Source organism: Symphodus melops (genome assembly GCF_947650265.1).
Source record: "Symphodus melops genome assembly, chromosome: 4".
NCBI lineage: Eukaryota > Metazoa > Chordata > Actinopteri > Labriformes > Labridae > Symphodus > Symphodus melops.
Window position 1 is genome coordinate 19,106,120 of NC_136694.1, and position 17,079 is coordinate 19,123,198.

Here is a 17,079-nt window from a genome sequence, read left to right on the forward strand (position 1 = left end):
AAGAGGGAAAAAGTCAGTCAAAAAAAAGAGGGAAAAAGTCAGTCAAAAAAAAAGAGAGAAAAAGTCAGTCAGTCAGTCAGTCAGTCAGTCAGTCAGTCAGTCAGTCAGTCATTCAGTCAGTCAGTCAGTCAGTCAGTCAGTCAGTCAGTCAGTCAGTCAGTCAGTCAGTCAGTCAGTCAGTCAGACAGACAGACAGACAGACAGACAGACAGACAGACAGACAGACAGACAGACAGACAGACAGACAGACAGACAGAGAAAAAAATAGAAAGAAAAGAAAGAGAGTAAAAGTCAGTCAGTCAAAAAAAGAGAAAAAGTCAGTCAGTCAGTCAAAAAGAGAAAAAAAGAAAGAGTCAGTAAGTAAGTGAAAGTCAGTCAGTCAAAAAAGAGAGAAAAAAGTCAGTCAGTCACAAAGAGAAAAAAAGAAAGTCAGTAAGTAAGTGAAAGTCAGTCAAAAAAAAAAAAAAAGTCAGTCAAAAAAAAAGAGAGAAAAAGTCAGTCAAAAAAAAAGAGATAAATTGTCAGTCAAAAAAAAAGAGAGAAAAAGTCAGTCAAAAAAAGAGGGAAAAAGTCAGTCAAAAACAAGAGGGAAAAAGTCAGTCAAAAAAAGAGACAAAAAAGTCAGTCAGTCAAAAAGAGAAAAAAAGAAAGAGTCAGTAAGTAAGTGAAAGTCAGTCAAAAAAAAGAGAAAAAAGTCAGTCAAAAAAAAAGAGAAAAAAGTCAGTCAAAAAAAAGAGAGAAAAAGTCAGTCAAAAAAAAAGAAAAAAGTCAGTCAAAAAAAGAGAAAAAAGTCAGTCAAAAAAAAGAGAAAAAAGTCAGTCAAAAAAAAGTTAGAAAAAGTCAGTCAAAAAAAAAGAGAGAAAAAGTCAGTCAGTCAGTCAGTCAGTCAGTCAGTCAGTCAGTCAGTCAGTCAGTCAGTCAGTCAGTCAGTCAGTCAGTCAGTCAGTCAGTCAGTCAGACAGACAGACAGACAGACAGACAGACAGACAGACAGACAGACAGACAGACAGACAGACAGACAGACAGACAGACAGACAGACAGACAGACAGACAGACAGACAGACAGACAGACAGACAAAGAAAAAAATAGAAAGAAAAGAAAGAGAGTAAAAGTCCATCAGTAAAAAAAAGAGAAAAAGTCAGTCAGTCAGTCAAAAAGAGAAAAAAAGAAAGAGTCAGTAAGTAAGTGAAAGTCAGTCAGTCAAAAAAGAGAGAAAAAAGTCAGTCAGTCACAAAGAGAAAAAAAGAAAGAGTCAGTAAGTAAGTGAAAGTCAGTAAAAAAAAAAAAAAAAAGTCAGTCAAAAAAAAAGAGATAAATTGTCAGTCAAAAAAAAAGAGAGAAAAAGTCAGTCAAAAAAAGAGGGAAAAAGTCAGTCAAAAACAAGAGGGAAAAAGTCAGTCAAAAAAAAAGAGACAAAAAAGTCAGTCAGTCAAAAAGAGAAAAAAGAAAGAGTCAGTAAGTAAGTGAAAGTCAGTCAAAAAAAGAGAAAAAAGTCAGTCAAAAAAAAGAGAAAAAGTCAGTCAAAAAAAAGAGAGAAAAAGTCAGTCAAAAAAAAAGAGAAAAAAGTCAGTCAAAAAAAAAGAGAAAAAAGTCAGTCAAAAAAAGAGAAAAAGTCAGTCAAAAAAAAGAGAGAAAAAGTCAGTCAAAAAAAAAGAGAGAAAAAGTCAGTCAAAAAAAAGAGGGAAAAAGTCAGTCAAAAAAAAGAGGGAAAAAGTCAGTCAAAAAAAAGAGGGAAAAAGTCAGTCAAAAAAAAAGAGAGAAAAAGTCAGTCAGTCAGTCAGTCAGTCAGTCAGTCAGTCAGTCAGTCAGTCAGTCAGTCAGTCAGTCAGTCAGTCAGTCAGTCAGTCAGTCAGTCAGTCAGTCAGTCAGACAGACAGACAGACAGACAGACAGACAGACAGACAGACAGACAGACAGACAGACAGACAGACAGACAGACAGACAGAGAAAAAAATAGAAAGAAAAGAAAGAGAGTAAAAGTCAGTCAGTCAAAAAAAGAGAAAAAGTCAGTCAGTCAGTCAAAAAGAGAAAAAAAGAAAGAGTCAGTAAGTAAGTGAAAGTCAGTCAGTCAAAAAAGAGAGAAAAAAGTCAGTCAGTCACAAAGACAAAAAAAGAAAGAGTCAGTAAGTAAGTGAAAGTCAGTCAAAAAAAAAAAAAAAGTCAGTCAAAAAAAAGAGATAAATTGTCAGTCAAAAAAAAAGAGAGAAAAAGTCAGTCAAAAAAAGAGGGAAAAAGTCAGTCAAAAACAAGAGGGAAAAAGTCAGTCAAAAAAAAAGAGACAAAAAAGTCAGTCAGTCAAAAAGAGAAAAAAAGAAAGAGTCAGTAAGTAAGTGAAAGTCAGTCAAAAAAAAGAGAAAAAAGTCAGTCAAAAAAAAGAGAAAAAGTCAGTCAAAAAAAAGAGAGAAAAAGTCAGTCAAAAAAAAGAGAAAAAAGTCAGTCAAAAAAAAAGAGAAAAAAGTCAGTCAAAAAAAAAGAGAAAAAGTCAGTCAAAAAAAAGAGAGAAAAAGTCAGTCAAAAAAAAAGAGAGAAAAAGTCAGTCAAAAAAAAGAGGGAAAAAGTCAGTCAAAAACAAGAGGGAAAAAGTCAGTCAAAAAAAAGAGACAAAAAAGTCAGTCAGTCAAAAAGAGAAAAAAAGAAAGAGTCAGTAAGTAAGTGAAAGTCAGTCAAAAAAAAGAGAGAAAAAAGTCAGTCAAAAAAAAAGAGACAAAAAAGTCAGTCAGTCAAAAAGAGAAAAAAAGAAAGAGTCAGTAAGTAAGTGAAAGTCAGTCAAAAAAAAGAGAAAAAAGTCAGTCAAAAAAGAGAGAAAAAGTCAGTCAAAAAAAAGAGAGAAAAAGTCAGTCAAAAAAAGAGAGAAAAAGTCAGTCAAAAAAAAGAGAAAAATTCAGTCAAAAAAAAAGAGAGAAAAAGTCAGTCAGTCAGTCAGTCAGTCAGTCAGTCAGTCAGTCAGTCAGTCAGTCAGTCAGTCAGTCAGTCAGTCAGTCAGTCAGTCAGTCAGTCAGTCAGTGAGACAGACAGACAGACAGACAGACAGACAGACAGACAGACAGACAGACAGACAGACAGACAGACAGACAGAGAAAAAAATAGAAAGAAAAGAAAGAGAGTAAAAGTCAGTCAGTCAAAAAAAGAGAAAGTCAGTCAGTCAGTCAAAAAGAGAAAAAAAGACAGAAAAAAACGAAAGAGTCAGTAAGTAAGTGAAAGTCAGTCAGTCAAAAAAGAGACAAAAAAGTCAGTCAGTCAAAAAGAGAAAAAAAGAAAGAGTCAGTAAGTAAGTGAAAGTCAGTCAAAAAAAAGAGAAAAAAGTCAGTCAAAAAAAAAGAGAGAAAAAGTCTGTCAAAAAAAAAGAGAGAAAAAGTCAGTCAAAAAAAAGAGGGAAAAAGTCAGTCAAAAAAAGAGGGAAAAGGTCAGTCAAAAAAAAGAGAAAAAAGTCAGTCAAAAAAAAAGAGAGAAAAAGTCAGTCAAAAAAAAGAGAGAAAAAGTCAGTCAAAAAAAAGAGGGAAAAAGTCAGTCAAAAAAAAGAGGAAAAGTCAGTCAAAAAAAAGAGAGAAAAAGTCAGTCAGTCAGTCAGTCAGTCAGTCAGTCAGTCAGTCAGTCAGACAGACAAAGAAAAAAATAGAAAGAAAAGAAAGAGAGTAAAAGTCAGTCAGTCAAAAAAAGAGAAAGTCAGTCAAAAAGAGAAAAAAAGAAAGAGTCAGTAAGTAAGTGAAAGTCAGTCAAAAAAAAGAGAAAAAAGTCAGTCAAAAAAGAGAGAAAAAGTCAGTCAAAAAAAAGAGAAAAAAGTCAGTCAAATAAGAGACAAAAAAGTCAGTCAGTCAAATAGAGAAAAAAAGAAAGAGTCAGTAAGTAAGTGAAAGTCAGTCAAAAAAAAGAGAAAAAGTCAGTCAAAAAAAAGAGAGAAAAAGTCAGTCAAAAAAAAAGAGAGAAAAAGTCAGTCAAAAAAAAAGAGAGAAAAAGTCAGTCAAAAAAAACAGGGAAAAAGTCAGTCAAAAACAAGAGGGAAAAAGTCAGTCAAACAAAAGAGACAAAAAAGTCAGTCAGTCAAAAAGAGAAAAAAAGAAAGAGTCAGTAAGTAAGTGAAAGTCAGTCAGTCAAAAAAAGAGAAAAAGTCAGTCAGTCAGTCAAAAAGAGAAAAAAAGACAGAAAAAAACGAAAGAGTCAGTAAGTAAGTGAAAGTCAGTCAGTCAAAAAAGAGAGAAAAAAGTCAGTCAGTCACAAAGAGAAAAAAAGAAAGAGTCAGTAAGTAAGTGAAAGTCAGTCAAAAAAAAAAAAAAAAGTCAGTCAAAAAAAAGAGAGAAAAAGTCAGTCAAAAAAAAAGAGATAAATTGTCAGTCAAAAAAACAGAGAGAAAAAGTCAGTCAAAAAAAAGAGAGAAAAAGTCAGTCAAAAAAAAAGAGATAAATTGTCAGTCAAAAAAACAGAGAGAAAAAGTCAGTCAAAAAAAAGAGAGAAAAAGTCAGTCAAAAAAAAAGAGAGAAAAAGTCAGTCAAAAAAAAAGAGAGAAAAAGTCAGTCAAAAAAAAGAGGGAAAAAGTCAGTCAAAAACAAGAGGGAAAAAGTCAGTCAAAAAAAAGAGACAAAAAAGTCAGTCAGTCAAAAAGAGAAAAAAAGAAAGAGTCAGTAAGTAAGTGAAAGTCAGTCAGTCAAAAAAAGAGAAAAAGTCAGTCAGTCAGTCAAAAAGAGAAAAAAAGACAGAAAAAAACGAAAGAGTCAGTAAGTAAGTGAAAGTCAGTCAGTCAAAAAAGAGAGAAAAAAGTCAGTCAGTCACAAAGAGAAAAAAAGAAAGAGTCAGTAAGTAAGTGAAAGTCAGTCAAAAAAAAAAAAAAAAGTCAGTCAAAAAAAAGAGAGAAAAAGTCAGTCAAAAAAAAAGAGATAAATTGTCAGTCAAAAAAACAGAGAGAAAAAGTCAGTCAAAAAAAAGAGAGAAAAAGTCAGTCAAAAAAAAAGAGATAAATTGTCAGTCAAAAAAACAGAGAGAAAAAGTCAGTCAAAAAAAAGAGAGAAAAAGTCAGTCAAAAAAAAGAGAGAAAAAGTCAGTCAAAAAAAAGAGGGAAAAAGTCAGTCAAAAAAAAAGAGGGAAAAAGTCAGTCAAAAAAAAGAGGGAAAAAATCAGTCAAAAAAAGAAAGGAGAAAAAGTCAGTCAGTCAGTCAGTCAGTCAGTCAGTCAGTCAGTCAGTCAGTCAGTCAGTCAGTCAGTCAGTCAGTCAGTCAGTCAGTCAGTCAGTCAGTCAGTCAGTCAGTCAGTCAGTCAGTCAGTCAGTCAGACAGACAGACAGACAGACAGACAGACAGACAGACAGACAGACAGACAGACAGACAGACAGACAGACAGACAGACAGACAGAAAAATAGAAAGAAAAGAAAGAGAGTAAAAGTCAGTCAGTCAAAAAAAGAGAAAAAGTCAGTCAGTCAGTCAAAAAGAGAAAAAAAGACAGAAAAAAACGAAAGAGTCAGTAAGTAAGTGAAAGTCAGTCAGTCAAAAAAGAGAGAAAAAAGTCAGTCAGTCACAAAGAGAAAAAAAGAAAGAGTCAGTAAGTAAGTGAAAGTCAGTCAAAAAAAAAAAAAAAGTCAGTCAAAAAAAAGAGAGAAAAAGTCAGTCAAAAAAAAGAGATAAATTGTCAGTCAAAAAAACAGAGAGAAAAAGTCAGTCAAAAAAAAGAGAGAAAAAGTCAGTCAAAAAAAAAGAGATAAATTGTCAGTCAAAAAAACAGAGAGAAAAAGTCAGTCAAAAAAAAGAGAGAAAAAGTCAGTCAAAAAAAAGAGGGAAAAAGTCAGTCAAAAAAAAAGAGGGAAAAAGTCAGTCAAAAAAAAGAGGGAAAAAATCAGTCAAAAAAAGAAAGGAGAAAAAGTCAGTCAGTCAGTCAGTCAGTCAGTCAGTCAGTCAGTCAGTCAGTCAGTCAGTCAGTCAGTCAGTCAGTCAGTCAGTCAGTCAGTCAGTCAGTCAGTCAGACAGACAGACAGACAGACAGACAGACAGACAGACAGACAGAGAAAAAAATAGAAAGAAAAGAAAGAGAGTAAAAGTCAGTCAGTCAAAAAAAGAGAAAAAGTCAGTCAGTCAGTCAAAAAGAGAAAAAAAAGACAGAAAAAAACGAAAGAGTCAGTAAGTAAGTGAAAGTCAGTCAGTCAAAAAAGAGAGAAAAAAGTCAGTCAGTCACAAAGAGAAAAAAAGAAAGAGTCAGTAAGTAAGTGAAAGTCAGTCAAAAAAAAAAAAAAAGTCAGTCAAAAAAAAGAGAGAAAAAGTCAGTCAAAAAAAAGAGATAAATTGTCAGTCAAAAAAACAGAGAAAAAGTCAGTCAAAAAAAAGAGAGAAAAAGTCAGTCAAAAAAAAGAGAGAAAAAGTCAGTCAAAAAAAAGAGAGAAAAAGTCAGTCAAAAAAAAGAGGGAAAAAGTCAGTCAAAAAAAAAGAGGGAAAAAGTCAGTCAAAAAAAAGAGGGAAAAAATCAGTCAAAAAAAGAAAGGAGAAAAAGTCAGTCAGTCAGTCAGTCAGTCAGTCAGTCAGTCAGTCAGTCAGTCAGTCAGTCAGTCAGTCAGTCAGTCAGTCAGTCAGTCAGTCAGACAGACAGACAGACAGACAGACAGACAGACAGACAGACAGACAGACAGACAGACAGACAGACAGACAGACAGACAGACAGACAGACAGACAGACAGACAGACAAATAGAAAGAAAAGAAAGAGAGTAAAAGTCAGTCAGTCAAAAAAAGAGAAAAAGTCAGTCAGTCAGTCAAAAAGAGAAAAAAAGACAGAAAAAAACGAAAGAGTCAGTAAGTAAGTGAAAGTCAGTCAAAAAAAAAGAGAGAAAAAGTCAGTCAAAAAAAAAGAGATAAATTGTCAGTCAAAAAAACAGAGAGAAAAAGTCAGTCAAAAAAAAAGAGAGAAAAAGTCAGTCAAAAAAAAGAGAGAAAAAGTCAGTCAAAAAAAAGAGAGAAAAAGTCAGTCAAAAAAAAGAGGGAAAAAGTCAGTCAAAAAAAAGAGGGAAAAAGTCAGTCAAAAAAAGAGAGAAAAAGTCAGTCAGTCAGTCAGTCAGTCAGTCAGTCAGTCAGTCAGTCAGTCAGTCAGTCAGTCAGTCAGACAGACAGACAGACAGACAGACAGACAGACAGACAGACAGACAGACAGACAGACAGACAGACAGACAGACAGACAGACAGACAGACAGAGAAAAAAATAGAAAGAAAAGAAAGAGAGTAAAAGTCAGTCAGTCAAAAAAAGAGAAAAAGTCAGTCAGTCAGTCAAAAAGAGAAAAAAAGACAGAAAAAAACGAAAGAGTCAGTAAGTAAGTGAAAGTCAGTCAGTCAAAAAAGAGAGAAAAAAGTCAGTCAGTCACAAAGAGAAAAAAAGAAAGAGTCAGTAAGTAAGTGAAAGTCAGTCAAAAAAAAAAAAAAAAAGTCAGTCAAAAAAAAAGAGAGAAAAAGTCAGTCAAAAAAACAGAGAAAAAGTCAGTCAAAAAAAAGAGAGAAAAAGTCAGTCAAAAAAAGAGAGAAAAAGTCAGTTAAAAAAAAGAGGGAAAAAGTCAGTCAAAAAAAAGAGGGAAAAAATCAGTCAAAAAAAAGAGAGAAAAAGTCAGTCAGTCAGTCAGTCAGTCAGTCAGTCAGTCAGTCAGACAGTCAGACAGACAGACAGACAGACAGACAGACAGACAGACAGACAGACAGACAGACAGACAGACAGACAGACAGAGAAAAAAATAGAAAGAAAAGAAAGAGAGTAAAAGTCAGTCAGTCAAAAAAAGAGAAAAAGTCAGTCAGTCAGTCAAAAAGAGAAAAAAAGAAAGAGTCAGTAAGTAAGTGAAAGTCAGTCAGTCAAAAAAGAGAGAAAAAAGTCAGTCAGTCACAAAGACAAAAAAAGAAAGAGTCAGTAAGTAAGTGAAAGTCAGTCAAAAAAAAAAAAAAAGTCAGTCAAAAAAAAGAGATAAATTGTCAGTCAAAAAAAAAGAGAGAAAAAGTCAGTCAAAAAAAGAGGGAAAAAGTCAGTCAAAAACAAGAGGGAAAAAGTCAGTCAAAAAAAAAGAGACAAAAAAGTCAGTCAGTCAAAAAGAGAAAAAAAGAAAGAGTCAGTAAGTAAGTGAAAGTCAGTCAAAAAAAAGAGAAAAAAGTCAGTCAAAAAAAAGAGAAAAAGTCAGTCAAAAAAAAGAGAGAAAAAGTCAGTCAAAAAAAAGAGAAAAAAGTCAGTCAAAAAAAAAGAGAAAAAAGTCAGTCAAAAAAAAAGAGAAAAAGTCAGTCAAAAAAAAGAGAGAAAAAGTCAGTCAAAAAAAAAGAGAGAAAAAGTCAGTCAAAAAAAAGAGGGAAAAAGTCAGTCAAAAACAAGAGGGAAAAAGTCAGTCAAAAAAAAGAGACAAAAAAGTCAGTCAGTCAAAAAGAGAAAAAAAGAAAGAGTCAGTAAGTAAGTGAAAGTCAGTCAAAAAAAAGAGAGAAAAAAGTCAGTCAAAAAAAAAGAGACAAAAAAGTCAGTCAGTCAAAAAGAGAAAAAAAGAAAGAGTCAGTAAGTAAGTGAAAGTCAGTCAAAAAAAAGAGAAAAAAGTCAGTCAAAAAAGAGAGAAAAAGTCAGTCAAAAAAAAGAGAGAAAAAGTCAGTCAAAAAAAGAGAGAAAAAGTCAGTCAAAAAAAAGAGAAAAATTCAGTCAAAAAAAAAGAGAGAAAAAGTCAGTCAGTCAGTCAGTCAGTCAGTCAGTCAGTCAGTCAGTCAGTCAGTCAGTCAGTCAGTCAGTCAGTCAGTCAGTCAGTCAGTCAGTCAGTCAGTCAGTCAGTGAGACAGACAGACAGACAGACAGACAGACAGACAGACAGACAGACAGACAGACAGACAGACAGACAGACAGAGAAAAAAATAGAAAGAAAAGAAAGAGAGTAAAAGTCAGTCAGTCAAAAAAAGAGAAAGTCAGTCAGTCAGTCAAAAAGAGAAAAAAAGACAGAAAAAAACGAAAGAGTCAGTAAGTAAGTGAAAGTCAGTCAGTCAAAAAAGAGACAAAAAAGTCAGTCAGTCAAAAAGAGAAAAAAAGAAAGAGTCAGTAAGTAAGTGAAAGTCAGTCAAAAAAAAGAGAAAAAAGTCAGTCAAAAAAAAAGAGAGAAAAAGTCTGTCAAAAAAAAAGAGAGAAAAAGTCAGTCAAAAAAAAGAGGGAAAAAGTCAGTCAAAAAAAGAGGGAAAAGGTCAGTCAAAAAAAAGAGAAAAAAGTCAGTCAAAAAAAAAGAGAGAAAAAGTCAGTCAAAAAAAAGAGAGAAAAAGTCAGTCAAAAAAAAGAGGGAAAAAGTCAGTCAAAAAAAAGAGGAAAAGTCAGTCAAAAAAAAGAGAGAAAAAGTCAGTCAGTCAGTCAGTCAGTCAGTCAGTCAGTCAGTCAGTCAGACAGACAAAGAAAAAAATAGAAAGAAAAGAAAGAGAGTAAAAGTCAGTCAGTCAAAAAAAGAGAAAGTCAGTCAAAAAGAGAAAAAAAGAAAGAGTCAGTAAGTAAGTGAAAGTCAGTCAAAAAAAAGAGAAAAAAGTCAGTCAAAAAAGAGAGAAAAAGTCAGTCAAAAAAAAGAGAAAAAAGTCAGTCAAATAAGAGACAAAAAAGTCAGTCAGTCAAATAGAGAAAAAAAGAAAGAGTCAGTAAGTAAGTGAAAGTCAGTCAAAAAAAAGAGAAAAAGTCAGTCAAAAAAAAGAGAGAAAAAGTCAGTCAAAAAAAAAGAGAGAAAAAGTCAGTCAAAAAAAAAGAGAGAAAAAGTCAGTCAAAAAAAACAGGGAAAAAGTCAGTCAAAAACAAGAGGGAAAAAGTCAGTCAAACAAAAGAGACAAAAAAGTCAGTCAGTCAAAAAGAGAAAAAAAGAAAGAGTCAGTAAGTAAGTGAAAGTCAGTCAGTCAAAAAAAGAGAAAAAGTCAGTCAGTCAGTCAAAAAGAGAAAAAAAGACAGAAAAAAACGAAAGAGTCAGTAAGTAAGTGAAAGTCAGTCAGTCAAAAAAGAGAGAAAAAAGTCAGTCAGTCACAAAGAGAAAAAAAGAAAGAGTCAGTAAGTAAGTGAAAGTCAGTCAAAAAAAAAAAAAAAAGTCAGTCAAAAAAAAGAGAGAAAAAGTCAGTCAAAAAAAAAGAGATAAATTGTCAGTCAAAAAAACAGAGAGAAAAAGTCAGTCAAAAAAAAGAGAGAAAAAGTCAGTCAAAAAAAAAGAGATAAATTGTCAGTCAAAAAAACAGAGAGAAAAAGTCAGTCAAAAAAAAGAGAGAAAAAGTCAGTCAAAAAAAAAGAGAGAAAAAGTCAGTCAAAAAAAAAGAGAGAAAAAGTCAGTCAAAAAAAAGAGGGAAAAAGTCAGTCAAAAACAAGAGGGAAAAAGTCAGTCAAAAAAAAGAGACAAAAAAGTCAGTCAGTCAAAAAGAGAAAAAAAGAAAGAGTCAGTAAGTAAGTGAAAGTCAGTCAGTCAAAAAAAGAGAAAAAGTCAGTCAGTCAGTCAAAAAGAGAAAAAAAGACAGAAAAAAACGAAAGAGTCAGTAAGTAAGTGAAAGTCAGTCAGTCAAAAAAGAGAGAAAAAAGTCAGTCAGTCACAAAGAGAAAAAAAGAAAGAGTCAGTAAGTAAGTGAAAGTCAGTCAAAAAAAAAAAAAAAAGTCAGTCAAAAAAAAGAGAGAAAAAGTCAGTCAAAAAAAAAGAGATAAATTGTCAGTCAAAAAAACAGAGAGAAAAAGTCAGTCAAAAAAAAGAGAGAAAAAGTCAGTCAAAAAAAAAGAGATAAATTGTCAGTCAAAAAAACAGAGAGAAAAAGTCAGTCAAAAAAAAGAGAGAAAAAGTCAGTCAAAAAAAAGAGAGAAAAAGTCAGTCAAAAAAAAGAGGGAAAAAGTCAGTCAAAAAAAAAGAGGGAAAAAGTCAGTCAAAAAAAAGAGGGAAAAAATCAGTCAAAAAAAGAAAGGAGAAAAAGTCAGTCAGTCAGTCAGTCAGTCAGTCAGTCAGTCAGTCAGTCAGTCAGTCAGTCAGTCAGTCAGTCAGTCAGTCAGTCAGTCAGTCAGTCAGTCAGTCAGTCAGTCAGTCAGTCAGTCAGTCAGACAGACAGACAGACAGACAGACAGACAGACAGACAGACAGACAGACAGACAGACAGACAGACAGACAGACAGACAGACAGAAAAATAGAAAGAAAAGAAAGAGAGTAAAAGTCAGTCAGTCAAAAAAAGAGAAAAAGTCAGTCAGTCAGTCAAAAAGAGAAAAAAAGACAGAAAAAAACGAAAGAGTCAGTAAGTAAGTGAAAGTCAGTCAGTCAAAAAAGAGAGAAAAAAGTCAGTCAGTCACAAAGAGAAAAAAAGAAAGAGTCAGTAAGTAAGTGAAAGTCAGTCAAAAAAAAAAAAAAAGTCAGTCAAAAAAAAGAGAGAAAAAGTCAGTCAAAAAAAAGAGATAAATTGTCAGTCAAAAAAACAGAGAGAAAAAGTCAGTCAAAAAAAAGAGAGAAAAAGTCAGTCAAAAAAAAAGAGATAAATTGTCAGTCAAAAAAACAGAGAGAAAAAGTCAGTCAAAAAAAAGAGAGAAAAAGTCAGTCAAAAAAAAGAGGGAAAAAGTCAGTCAAAAAAAAAGAGGGAAAAAGTCAGTCAAAAAAAAGAGGGAAAAAATCAGTCAAAAAAAGAAAGGAGAAAAAGTCAGTCAGTCAGTCAGTCAGTCAGTCAGTCAGTCAGTCAGTCAGTCAGTCAGTCAGTCAGTCAGTCAGTCAGTCAGTCAGTCAGTCAGTCAGTCAGTCAGACAGACAGACAGACAGACAGACAGACAGACAGACAGACAGAGAAAAAAATAGAAAGAAAAGAAAGAGAGTAAAAGTCAGTCAGTCAAAAAAAGAGAAAAAGTCAGTCAGTCAGTCAAAAAGAGAAAAAAAAGACAGAAAAAAACGAAAGAGTCAGTAAGTAAGTGAAAGTCAGTCAGTCAAAAAAGAGAGAAAAAAGTCAGTCAGTCACAAAGAGAAAAAAAGAAAGAGTCAGTAAGTAAGTGAAAGTCAGTCAAAAAAAAAAAAAAAGTCAGTCAAAAAAAAGAGAGAAAAAGTCAGTCAAAAAAAAGAGATAAATTGTCAGTCAAAAAAACAGAGAAAAAGTCAGTCAAAAAAAAGAGAGAAAAAGTCAGTCAAAAAAAAGAGAGAAAAAGTCAGTCAAAAAAAAGAGAGAAAAAGTCAGTCAAAAAAAAGAGGGAAAAAGTCAGTCAAAAAAAAAGAGGGAAAAAGTCAGTCAAAAAAAAGAGGGAAAAAATCAGTCAAAAAAAGAAAGGAGAAAAAGTCAGTCAGTCAGTCAGTCAGTCAGTCAGTCAGTCAGTCAGTCAGTCAGTCAGTCAGTCAGTCAGTCAGTCAGTCAGTCAGTCAGTCAGACAGACAGACAGACAGACAGACAGACAGACAGACAGACAGACAGACAGACAGACAGACAGACAGACAGACAGACAGACAGACAGACAGACAGACAGACAGACAGACAGACAGACAGACAGACAGACAAATAGAAAGAAAAGAAAGAGAGTAAAAGTCAGTCAGTCAAAAAAAGAGAAAAAGTCAGTCAGTCAGTCAAAAAGAGAAAAAAAGACAGAAAAAAACGAAAGAGTCAGTAAGTAAGTGAAAGTCAGTCAAAAAAAAAGAGAGAAAAAGTCAGTCAAAAAAAAAGAGATAAATTGTCAGTCAAAAAAACAGAGAGAAAAAGTCAGTCAAAAAAAAAGAGAGAAAAAGTCAGTCAAAAAAAAGAGAGAAAAAGTCAGTCAAAAAAAAGAGAGAAAAAGTCAGTCAAAAAAAAGAGGGAAAAAGTCAGTCAAAAAAAAGAGGGAAAAAGTCAGTCAAAAAAAGAGAGAAAAAGTCAGTCAGTCAGTCAGTCAGTCAGTCAGTCAGTCAGTCAGTCAGTCAGTCAGTCAGTCAGTCAGACAGACAGACAGACAGACAGACAGACAGACAGACAGACAGACAGACAGACAGACAGACAGACAGACAGACAGACAGACAGACAGAGAAAAAAATAGAAAGAAAAGAAAGAGAGTAAAAGTCAGTCAGTCAAAAAAAGAGAAAAAGTCAGTCAGTCAGTCAAAAAGAGAAAAAAAGACAGAAAAAAACGAAAGAGTCAGTAAGTAAGTGAAAGTCAGTCAGTCAAAAAAGAGAGAAAAAAGTCAGTCAGTCACAAAGAGAAAAAAAGAAAGAGTCAGTAAGTAAGTGAAAGTCAGTCAAAAAAAAAAAAAAAAAGTCAGTCAAAAAAAAAGAGAGAAAAAGTCAGTCAAAAAAACAGAGAAAAAGTCAGTCAAAAAAAAGAGAGAAAAAGTCAGTCAAAAAAAGAGAGAAAAAGTCAGTTAAAAAAAAGAGGGAAAAAGTCAGTCAAAAAAAAGAGGGAAAAAATCAGTCAAAAAAAAGAGAGAAAAAGTCAGTCAGTCAGTCAGTCAGTCAGTCAGTCAGTCAGTCAGACAGTCAGACAGACAGACAGACAGACAGACAGACAGACAGAGAAAAAAATAGAAAGAAAAGAAAGAGAGTAAAAGTCAGTCAGTCAAAAAAAGAGATAAAGTCAGTCAGTCAGTCAAAAAGAGAAAAAAAGACAGAAAAAAACGAAAGAGTCAGTAAGAAAGTGAAAGTCAGTCAGTCAAAAAAGAGAGAAAAAAGTCAGTCAGTCACAAAGAGAAAAAAAGAAAGAGTCAGTAAGTAAGTGAAAGTCAGTCAAAAAAAAAAAAAAAAGTCAGTCAAAAAAAAAGAGAGAAAAAGTCAGTCAAAAAAAAAGAGATAAATTGTTAGTCAAAAAAAAAGAGAGAAAAAGTAAGTCAAAAAAAGAGGGAAAAAGTCAGTCAAAAACAAGAGGGAAAAAGTCAGTCAAAAAAAAAGAGACAAAAAAGTCAGTCAGTCAAAAAGAGAAAAAAAGAAAGAGTCAGTAAGTAAGTGAAAGTCAGTCAAAAAAAGAGAGAAAAAGTCAGTAAAAAAAAGGAGAAAAAGTCAGTCAAAAAAAGAGAGAAAAAGTCAGTCAAAAAAAAGAGAAAAAGTCAGTCAAAAAAAAGAGAAAAATTCAGTCAAAAAAAAAGAGAGAAAAAGTCAGTCAAAAAAAGAGGGAAAAAGTCAATCAAAAACAAGAGGGAAAAAGTCAGTCAAAAAAAAAGAGACAAAAAAGTCAGTCAGTCAAAAAGAGAAAAAAAGAAAGAGTCAGTAAGTAAAAGTCAGTCAAAAAAAAGAGAAAAAAGTCAGTCAAAAAAAAAGAGAAAAAAGTCAGTCAGTCAGTCAAAAAGAGAAAAAAAGACAGAAAAAAACGAAAGAGTCAGTAAGTAAGTGAAAGTCAGTCAGTCAAAAAAGAGAGAAAAAGTCAGTCAGTCAGTCAAAAAGAGAAAAAAAGACAGAAAAAAACGAAAGAGTCAGTAAGTAAGTGAAAGTCAGTCAGTCAAAAAAGAGAGAAAAAAGTCAGTCAGTCACAAAGAGAAAAAAAGAAAGAGTCAGTAAGTAAGTGAAAGTCAGTCAAAAAAAAAGAGAGAAAAAGTCAGTCAAAAAAAAAGAGATAAATTGTCAGTCAAAAAAACAGAGAAAAAGTCAGTCAAAAAAACAGAGAGAAAAAGTCAGTCAAAAAAAAAGAGAGAAAAAGTCAGTCAAAAAAAAGAGAGAAAAAGTCAGTCAAAAAAAAGAGGGAAAAAGTCAGTCAAAAAAAAAGAGGGAAAAAGTCAGTCAAAAAAAGAGAGAAAAAGTCAGTCAGTCAGTCAGTCAGTCAGTCAGTCAGTCAGTCAGTCAGTCAGTCAGTCAGACAGTCAGACAGACAGACAGACAGACAGACAGACAGACAGACAGACAGACAGACAGACAGACAGACAGAGAAAAAAATAGAAAGAAAAGAAAGAGAGTAAAAGTCAGTCAGTCAAAAAAAGAGAAAAAGTCAGTCAGTCAGTCAAAAAGAGAAAAAAAGAAAGAGTCAGTAAGTAAGTGAAAGTCAGTCAGTCAAAAAAGAGAGAAAAAAGTCAGTCAGTCACAAAGACAAAAAAAGAAAGAGTCAGTAAGTAAGTGAAAGTCAGTCAAAAAAAAAAAAAAAGTCAGTCAAAAAAAGAGAGATAAATTGTCAGTCAAAAAAAAAGAGAGAAAAAGTCAGTCAAAAAAAGAGGGAAAAAGTCAGTCAAAAACAAGAGGGAAAAAGTCAGTCAAAAAAAAAGAGACAAAAAAGTCAGTCAGTCAAAAAGAGAAAAAAAGAAAGAGTCAGTAAGTAAGTGAAAGTCAGTCAAAAAAAAGAGAAAAAAGTCAGTCAAAAAAAAGAGAAAAAGTCAGTCAAAAAAAAGAGAGAAAAAGTCAGTCAAAAAAAGAGAAAAAAGTCAGTCAAAAAAAAAGAGAAAAAAGTCAGTCAAAAAAAAAGAGAAAAAGTCAGTCAAAAAAAAGAGAGAAAAAGTCAGTCAAAAAAAAAAGAGAGAAAAAGTCAGTCAAAAAAAAGAGGGAAAAAGTCACTCAAAAACAAGAGGGAAAAAGTCAGTCAAAAAAAAGAGACAAAAAAGTCAGTCAGTCAAAAAGAGAAAAAAAGAAAGAGTCAGTAAGTAAGTGAAAGTCAGTCAAAAAAAAGAGAGAAAAAAGTCAGTCAAAAAAAAAGAGACAAAAAAGTCAGTCAGTCAAAAAGAGAAAAAAAGAAAGAGTCAGTAAGTGAAAGTCAGTCAAAAAAAAGAGAAAAAAGTCAGTCAAAAAAGAGAGAAAAAGTCAGTCAAAAAAAAGAGAGAAAAAGTCAGTCAAAAAAAGAGAGAAAAAGTCAGTCAAAAAAAAGAGAAAAATTCAGTCAAAAAAAAGAGAGAAAAAGTCAGTCAAAAAAAAAGAGAGAAAAAGTAAGTCAAAAAAAGAGGGAAAAAGTCAGTCAAAAAAAAGAGAGAAAAAGTCAGACAGACAGACAGACAGACAGACAGACAGACAGACAGACAGACAGACAGACAGACAGACAGACAGACAGACAGACAGACAGACAGACAGACAGACAGAAAAATAGAAAGAAAAGAAAGAGAGTAAAAGTCAGTCAGTCAAAAAAAGAGAAAAAGTCAGTCAGTCAGTCAAAAAGAGAAAAAAAGACAGAAAAAAACGAAAGAGTCAGTAAGTAAGTGAAAGTCAGTCAAAAAAAAAGAGAGAAAAAGTCAGTCAAAAAAAAAGAGATAAATTGTCAGTCAAAAAAACAGAGAGAAAAAGTCAGTCAAAAAAAAAGAGAGAAAAAGTCAGTCAAAAAAAAGAGAGAAAAAGTCAGTCAAAAAAAAGAGGGAAAAAGTCAGTCAAAAAAAAGAGGGAAAAAGTCAGTCAAAAAAAGAGAGAAAAAGTCAGTCAGTCAGTCAAAAAGAGAAAAAAAGAAAGAGTCAGTAAGTAAGTGAAAGTCAGTCAGTCAAAAAAGAGAGAAAAAAGTCAGTCAGTCACAAAGACAAAAAAAGAAAGAGTCAGTAAGTAAGTGAAAGTCAGTCAAAAAAAAAAAAAAGTCAGTCAAAAAAAGAGAGATAAATTGTCAGTCAAAAAAAAAGAGAGAAAAAGTCAGTCAAAAAAAGAGGGAAAAAGTCAGTCAAAAACAAGAGGGAAAAAGTCAGTCAAAAAAAAAGAGACAAAAAAGTCAGTCAGTCAAAAAGAGAAAAAAAGAAAGAGTCAGTAAGTAAGTGAAAGTCAGTCAAAAAAAAGAGAAAAAAGTCAGTCAAAAAAAAGAGAAAAAGTCAGTCAAAAAAAAGAGAGAAAAAGTCAGTCAAAAAAAAGAGAAAAAAGTCAGTCAAAAAAAAAGAGAAAAAAGTCAGTCAAAAAAAAAGAGAAAAAGTCAGTCAAAAAAAAGAGAGAAAAAGTCAGTCAAAAAAAAAGAGAGAAAAAGTCAGTCAAAAAAAAGAGGGAAAAAGTCAGTCAAAAACAAGAGGGAAAAAGTCAGTCAAAAAAAAGAGACAAAAAAGTCAGTCAGTCAAAAAGAGAAAAAAAGAAAGAGTCAGTAAGTAAGTGAAAGTCAGTCAAAAAAAAGAGAGAAAAAAGTCAGTCAAAAAAAAAGAGACAAAAAAGTCAGTCAGTCAAAAAGAGAAAAAAAGAAAGAGTCAGTAAGTGAAAGTCAGTCAAAAAAAAGAGAAAAAAGTCAGTCAAAAAAGAGAGAAAAAGTCAGTCAAAAAAAAGAGAGAAAAAGTCAGTCAAAAAAAGAGAGAAAAAGTCAGTCAAAAAAAAGAGAAAGATTCAGTCAAAA